Source organism: Coregonus lavaretus, assembly GCF_964263955.1.
Source record: "Coregonus lavaretus genome assembly, chromosome: 17".
Taxonomy (NCBI): domain Eukaryota; kingdom Metazoa; phylum Chordata; class Actinopteri; order Salmoniformes; family Salmonidae; genus Coregonus; species Coregonus lavaretus.
In genome coordinates, this window is record NC_140004.1 from 26,276,441 (window position 1) to 26,284,031 (window position 7,591).

Genomic DNA, 7,591 nt, shown 5'->3' on the forward strand with positions numbered 1-7,591 from the left:
CAGCATCAGATGACCTGGCCTCCACAATCCCCCGACCTCAACCCAATTGAGATGGTTTGGGATGAGTCGGACCGCAGAGTGAAGGAAAAGCAGCCAACAAGTGCTCAGCATATGTGGGAACTCCTTTAAGACTGTTGGAAAAGCATTTCAGGTGAAAATGGTTGAGAAAATGCCACGAGTGTGCAAAGCTGTCATCAAGGCAAAGGGTGTCCATTTGAAGAATCTCAAATATAAAATATATTTTGATTTGTTTAACACTTTTTTGGTTACAACATGATTCCATATGTGTTATTTCATAGTTTTGATGTCTTCAGTATTATTCTACAAAATAAAGAAAAACCCTTGAACGAACAGGTGTGTCCAAACTTTTGACTGGTACTGTATATATATATATACATATATATACAGTACCAGTCAAAAGTTTGGACACACCTATATATATATATATATATATATAATTCATTTTTTTCTCTCTCGCATAGCTCATTAGTACACCCTTGTGGTTGAATATATATATTTTTTCAACCACAAGGGTGTACTAATGAGCTATGCGAGATAGAAAAAAATGAATCATATGATAGAGGACTACTGAAATTATATTATTTCAGTGTAGATAAGGTAAGGGCAGGTTAAAAAAAAAACATGACAGCCAGACAATCCAGTGTATGAATCAAACGGATTTGCATATGAATGGGGTGGAAATTAGCCGACTTCGTGATCTGTAAGGTAAGTAACTTTAATATGTCAAGCAGATTACACGTTTTATTTGCCATTTCCGAAACGTAGCAACGGTTAAGACATGGATTTCATGTTGTAATGTTAACAAGGTACCCAAAAGTAGTTCAAAGTAATGTTTTCATTTTATTAGCTAAATAAAACTTGTTTAAACAGCAAAATTGTCACGGAAATCAGCCTTGTTTGCATAGCGATGATGAAAAGAACTTCATTTAGGCTGTAATGATCTCCAAAATTCCAATCATTAGGTAATCATTAGGACACTTTTTAGTTTATCGAATCCCATTGTGACATAGAGCGGGACACTTTTTGGCCGGGGGACATTATTTGGCATGACAGGCCCCCCAAAGTTTTGAGTGGGGGTTGGAATCACCAGGAATTCAGCCCCAAAACGAAACAAAACAAATTAGGAAGTATGTTCCCAAGTATTCCCACAAATTAAAAAAATTGACATATGTGATCATGTCTCAATGTAATCAATGTATGAAATGAATGTTATTTTTGTGAGATGAGGTGTGGGTGAACGGATGATCTCCGCATGTATAGTTCCCACTGTAAAGAATGGAGGAGGAGGTGTTATGGTGTGAGGGTGCTTTGCTGGTCACAAATTCAAGGCACACTTAACCAGCATGGCTACCACAGCATTCTGCAGCGATACGCCATCCCATCTGGTTTGGGCTTAGTGGGACTATCATTTGTTTTTCAACAGGACAATGACCCAACACACTTCCAGGCTGTGTAAGGGCTATTTGTCCAAGAAGGAGAGTGATGGAGTGCTGCATCAGATGACCTGGCCTCCACAATCCCCCGACCTCAACCCAATTGAGATGGTTTGGGATGAGTCGGACGGCAGAGTGAAGGAAAAGCAGGCAACAAGTGCTCAGCATATGTGGGAACTCCTTCAAGACTGTTGGGAAAGCATTCCAGGTGAAGCTGGTTGAGAGAATGCAAAGCTGTCATCAAGGCAAAGGGTGGGTATTTGAAGAATCTCAAATATAAAATATATTTTGATTTGTTTAACACTTTTTTGGTTACTACATGATTCCATATGTATTATTTAATAGTTTTGATGTCTTCACTATTATTCTACAATGTAAAAAATTGTAAAAAAAATTAAGAAAAACCCTTGAATGAGTAGGTGACTCCAAACTTTTGACTGGTACTGTAGATAACATAGAACGAATATTCTATTAATTCTTGTCACGATCCTTGTCATTGGATTGGCAATATGGACATGTCCTTAAGGAGCATACACTTGCCCTGTAATTACAGTATTTGTTGAAAGGCAATCTGACATTTGTAGGCATTTTCTATTTTAGAGACTAAAGAGCTCCAGCATTTCTGCTTGAAATCTTTGCTCACTAATGCATACAGAAATGGGTTCAGGCAACTGTTTGCACTAGCAAGAGTCGCAGATATCTTTAGCCCTTCATGAATAATGGTTAGATAATTTTAATATCTGGCTCCAGATTGATGAAGACATGGCAGGGCAGCCAGCTGATGAAGAACGTGGCTATCAGTGCAGTCATGACTCTGAAGGCCTTGGAGGACCTGGTCATCCTGTTGGTCCTCAGTCCCAGGATGATGACAGAGTAGCAGAAGATGATGAGGAGCGGGAGCACAAAGCCACTGACAAATCGACTGACAGCTACAGTTAGGTGGCTGTTTTGGGATGGGTATTTGGTAAAGCACTTGTTGTGCCATCTGTGGTTGTGGTTACATGACGAAACTGTGAACAATTATTGAGTAATTTCCTTTTAAATTTTTTTAAATTCAGGAACTAAAATGTACATGCAATTGGGAAATTTGACTTAAGAGAAAATATAATTTACCTTAACTTTGAATTATACTAAATCGACAGTAGACTACACCTTAATATGGTACTGTTCAGGCACAGCACACAGTACATAACATTAAATTGGAGACTTTGGACATCAGAGACTGCAGGTTCGTTGTTTTGTAACTCTTGATAAACTCATGTTTAACACGCACTTTTCCAATAAACTGTTCACCCTAGATTCATGGCATAAGTAGAATGATTATTTGACACAACAATTTGTGTTGGTCACAACTGCAGGTATGACTTTTAATTTGATATACAGCAATTTGCATGAAAAAGACAGTATGGAATGACTATTGAACAAAATAAAGCCTATTTAGTGTACAGTGCATTCGGAAAGTATTCAGACCCCTTGACTTTTACCACATTGTTACGTTAGTCTTATTCTAAAATGGATTAAAATGCCCCCCCCCCCCCCTCCACCATCAATCTACACACAATACCCCATAATGACAAAGCAAAAACAAGTTTACAAATGTTTGCACCAAAAAAAAAAAAAAAAAATATTCAGACCTTTTACTCAGTACTTTGTTGAAGCACCTTTGTCAGCGATTACAGCCTCGAATCTTCTTGGGTATGACGCTACAAGCTTGGCACAACTGTATTTGGGGAGTTTCTCCTATTCTTCCCTGCAGATCCTCTCAAGCTCTGTCAGGTTGGATGGGAAGCGCTGCTGCACAGCTATTTTCAGGTCTCTCCAGAGATGTTTGATCGGGTTCAAGTCCAGGCTCTGGCTGGGCCACTCAAGTACATTCAGAGACTTGTCCCAAAGCCACTCCTGCGTTGTCTTGGCTGTGTGCTTAGGGTCATTGTCCTGTTGTAAGGTGAAGTCTGTCTGAGGTCCTGAGCGCTCCGTTCATCTTTCCCATCCTGACTAGTCTCCCAGTCCCTGCCGCTGAAAAACATCCCCACAGCATGATGGTGCCAGGTCTCCTCCAGACGTGGCGCTTGACATTCAGGCCAAAGAGAGTTCAATCTTGGTTTCATCAGACCAGAGAATCTTGTTTCTCATGGTCTGAGAGTCTTTAGGTGCCTTTTGGCAAACTCCAAATAGGCTGTCATGTGCCTTTTACCGAGAAATGGCTTCGGTCTGGCCACTCTACCATAAAGGCCTGATTGGTGGAGTGCTGCAGAGATGGTTTTCCTTCTGGAAACTCTGGAGCTCTATCAGTGACCATCAGGTTCTTGCCATCTCCCTGACCAAGGCCTTCCTCCCCCGATTGCTCAGTTTGGCCGGGCGGCCAGCTCTAGGAAGAGTCTTCCATTTAACAATGATAGAGGCCAATGTGTTCTTGGGGACCTTCAATGCTGCAGACATTTTTTGATACTCTTCCCCAGATTTGTGCCTCGACTCAATCCTGTCTCAGCGCTCTACTTACAATTCCTTCAACCTCATGGCTTGGTTTTTGCTCTGACATGCACTGTCAACTGTGGGACCTCATATAGACAGGTGTGTGCCTTTCCAAATCATGTCCAATCAATTGAATGTACCACAGGTGGACTCCAATCAAGTTGTAGAAACATCTCAAGGATGATCCATGGAAACAGGATGCAACTGAACTAAATTTCGAGTCTCGTAGCAAAGGGTCTGAATACTTATGTAAATAAGGTATGTTTTTTATTTTTAATAAATTAGCAAAAAATAATAATTTAATCAATTTTAGAATAAGGCTGTAATGTAACAAAATGTAGAAAAAGTCAAAGGGTCTGAATACTTTCCGAATGCACTGTATACCAGTTAATTATCTATTCGTCAAAACATTGGATTTAATCAGAAAAATGCACTCACCACACACAACACAAACAGCCTGGTGCTGCTTCTCAGTTCATTAAAAGCAAGCAGCTTCTTTTTCAGTTTCCCATGACTATTTACAAAAATAACCAGAAACATGTTACAATATCTACAATACAAGATTGTATACTCATTGTATTTATAGAAAAACAAATCAAACAGGTAGATTGAACAGAAAAATGCTTGTATTTTTACACAATTCATTACCCTTTTGGACCCTGAAGTCAAATTATGTTTTTGGGATAGGGCTGGACGATATGTTGTGTATAGATGTCTGCAATATCTAAGGCAAAATTAAAGATACAATTCAGACAAAATGCAGGAAATGTAAAACGTAGTGTATTTGAGGTTTAAAAAGTCTGGGGTTTTAAATTTCCACATTTACATTTATCAACCCCTACAAAAATGTATAACCCAAATTATAATTCACATTTCCTGTTGCTGCTGCAGAAAACTGGCACAAATTAAGATCCTACATCTGTATGTTTCAGGTCCTGCAGGCTCTAGTTTTGTCTCATCTTGATTATTGTCCAGTCGTATGGTCGACTGCTGCAAGGAAAGACCTAGTTAAGCTGCAGCTGGCCCAGAACAGAGCGGCACGTCATGCTCATCATTGTAACCAGAGGGCTAATATGAATACTATGTATGCCAGTCTCTCTTGGCTAAGAGTTGAGGAGAGACTGACTGCATTACTTATTTGTATAAGAAACATTAAGGTTATCTGGATTATCCAAATAAAGTGTGACCAATATCTTCACAAGACCATACTTGTCACGTCTCCTCCTGTTGCTCCCCTCCGGCACTCTGATTCGCCGGTCTACTGAGCCACCGGTCTGAGCGCACCACATCAGCAACACCGGAATGGAAACCCAATGCCCTAATCACCTCCAGCGCACCTGCACCTCAGCTCATCACCACCCCTATATAGCCCTGGACTGTTCAGTGTTGTGTTGTGTGTGATTGTCAGTGTCTTGTCGTGTACTCGCTCTTTGTTGTTCTCTTGCTCAGTGTTAAGTAAACCTTTACATTGTTGATTCCTGCGTCTGCGTCCTGCCTCTTCATATCCTCAGTACTCATCACAATACTCAGTTTGCTCATGAGAGAAACAAATCAAACTGGTTGGACAGAATGTTAACAAGAGACAAAGAACACGACTTGTGATTGTACAAATGCATGACAATTATCATTAGTCTCTTAGACCCTCAAGTGAAAATACACCTTACATGACTTTTCAACAAGGCAAAGCATTGCTGAACAAAATTGTGTTCTTAGTCTCTGCCGCCACTGAGGCCTTACCATCCTCAGACATTTAGATATGTGTGGAGTCCCTGCGGCTGCTCTCCATGGAGCTGGACCTGGAGAGGTAGTGGCTGGTGGTGCAGCCCTCCTCTCCCATGGCATTCTCCATCTTAGACACTATGGAGCTGTCTAAGATGGATGAAAACATACAGTATTGGGTTGAGGAAATTGTTAGCTGTGGCTACAGTGTTACCCACCATCAGTCCAGCTCTTATAACCTCCAGGTCGTAGCTTTGGTGGATCAACTCAAGCAAAACAAAGACATGGTAGGGCAGCCAGCAGATGAAGAACGTGGCTATCAGGCTATCAGGGCAGTCAACTTCGAAGGGCTTGCTCATCATCCGGTTGGTTCTCAGTTGCAGGATGATGACAGTAACAGAAGATGATGAGGAATGGGAGCATAAACCCCCTGATGAACCCCCTGCGATCGTCTTGTGGCTATGTTGGTCGGTGTAGTTATTGAAACACATGCTCTTCCCTACATGAGTCTTGGCGTCGCTGAACACCAAGGAGGGGATGCTGAGTGCGACATAGGCAACCCAGGCCAGGACCACCAATACAAAGGCCTTGAAAATGGTGCAGTGGTCCTAAGCCCACACTGGAAACATAATTGACACACAGCGGTCAACACTGACGACGACCAGGAGGATGATGCTGCTGAACATGTTCAGGAATATCAAAAGAGGTGAACTTGCACATGAAGAGCCCAAAGATCCACTCCTTTGTTACCGTGTAAATGTTGAAGTGTAGACAGGCAAAGAATATGACGTCGGAGACTGCCAGGCTGAGGTACCAGGTGGTGTTGACCATCTTTTTCATCTTGAGACCAGCGATCCAGATGACCACCCCATTCCCACAAACCCCTAGCAAGAATATAACCACATTGACCACCATGAGGGAGACGCATGAAACCTCCGTGAAGCATGACTTGTGGGTTTTGAAAGCTACCTTCTCCTCATGAGGAGTAACATTGTCATAGGTGTAATTGCTGTAATGCCCATATTCATAATCAAAACCATAAATGGTTTCAGAATCCTCCATTGTGTAGCAGTTCTTTGGCTTCTTGGCTGTCAAGACAAGATATTGTAGTTAGGAAACGATTTTGATCACCCCTAGTTCTCTACCCCTACTTCCTCCTTCAGAGTCTGTCTTGTACACATGGGTAATCTACATGTCTGTTTCTGAACATATCCACTTCAAACACGTCTGAGGTGGTCTAGTGGTCAACAGCACCACCTTCAACACATAAATGTACTATATGTGCTCATGACCATGTGGGTTCAAATTCCAGACCCATCGCTACGTTGTCAAACTTTCACCTCACTATCGTTATGTTACTCTGTCCTATCTCTTCAATAAAATATCTGAAAAGTACTGAAGAGTGCTCTTAAAAAAAGATAAAATACTGACGTCTTTAGGCCTACTTGAAAATCTAACATACTGTATGTTTTGCAAGCACTGAAAACATCCCAACAGTACTTGACAATCAATTAACTTAAGATCTTATCTAGAGGTTCGGGTATAGGGTTTGAGCATAGCCTGAAGGTAGGGAGGGGCAGTTCCTCTTGCTGCTCTATAGGCATGCACCATGGTCTTGTAGTGGATGTGAGCTTCGACTGGAAGCTATTGGAGTGTGCGGAGGGGCGGGGTGAAATGGGAGAACTTGGGAAGGTTGAAAACCATGTGGGCTGCAGCATTCTGGATAAGTTGCAAGGGTTTGAGGGCACAAGCGGGGAGCCCAGCCAACATCAGATTATCTGAAATAATGGTTCCAGAAGGAAGGGAAAGACAATAGCCTACCTTACAGACCTTGTCAATACAGCTTTGACTGTCACTTATGATATACCGTACAAACACATTGTCTCATTGTCATCTGTGATCATGCTTACCACCATCGCGTCGTCTGAAAACTTGATGGTGTTGGA

The 7,591-nt window shown here is 41.6% G+C and overlaps 1 pseudogene across 1 annotated transcript; it reads right to left on the minus strand.

Annotated features, from left to right (window-relative positions):
- Positions 1 to 2,177: 2,177 nt before the first annotated feature.
- Positions 2,178 to 6,707, minus strand: LOC311144351 (chemerin-like receptor 1; annotated as a pseudogene). Its single transcript has 2 exons — positions 5,817 to 6,707; positions 2,178 to 2,439 (listed from the first exon to the last, which is right to left on the minus strand). The product of its transcript is annotated as a chemerin-like receptor 1 (transcript).
- Positions 6,708 to 7,591: the final 884 nt, after the last annotated feature.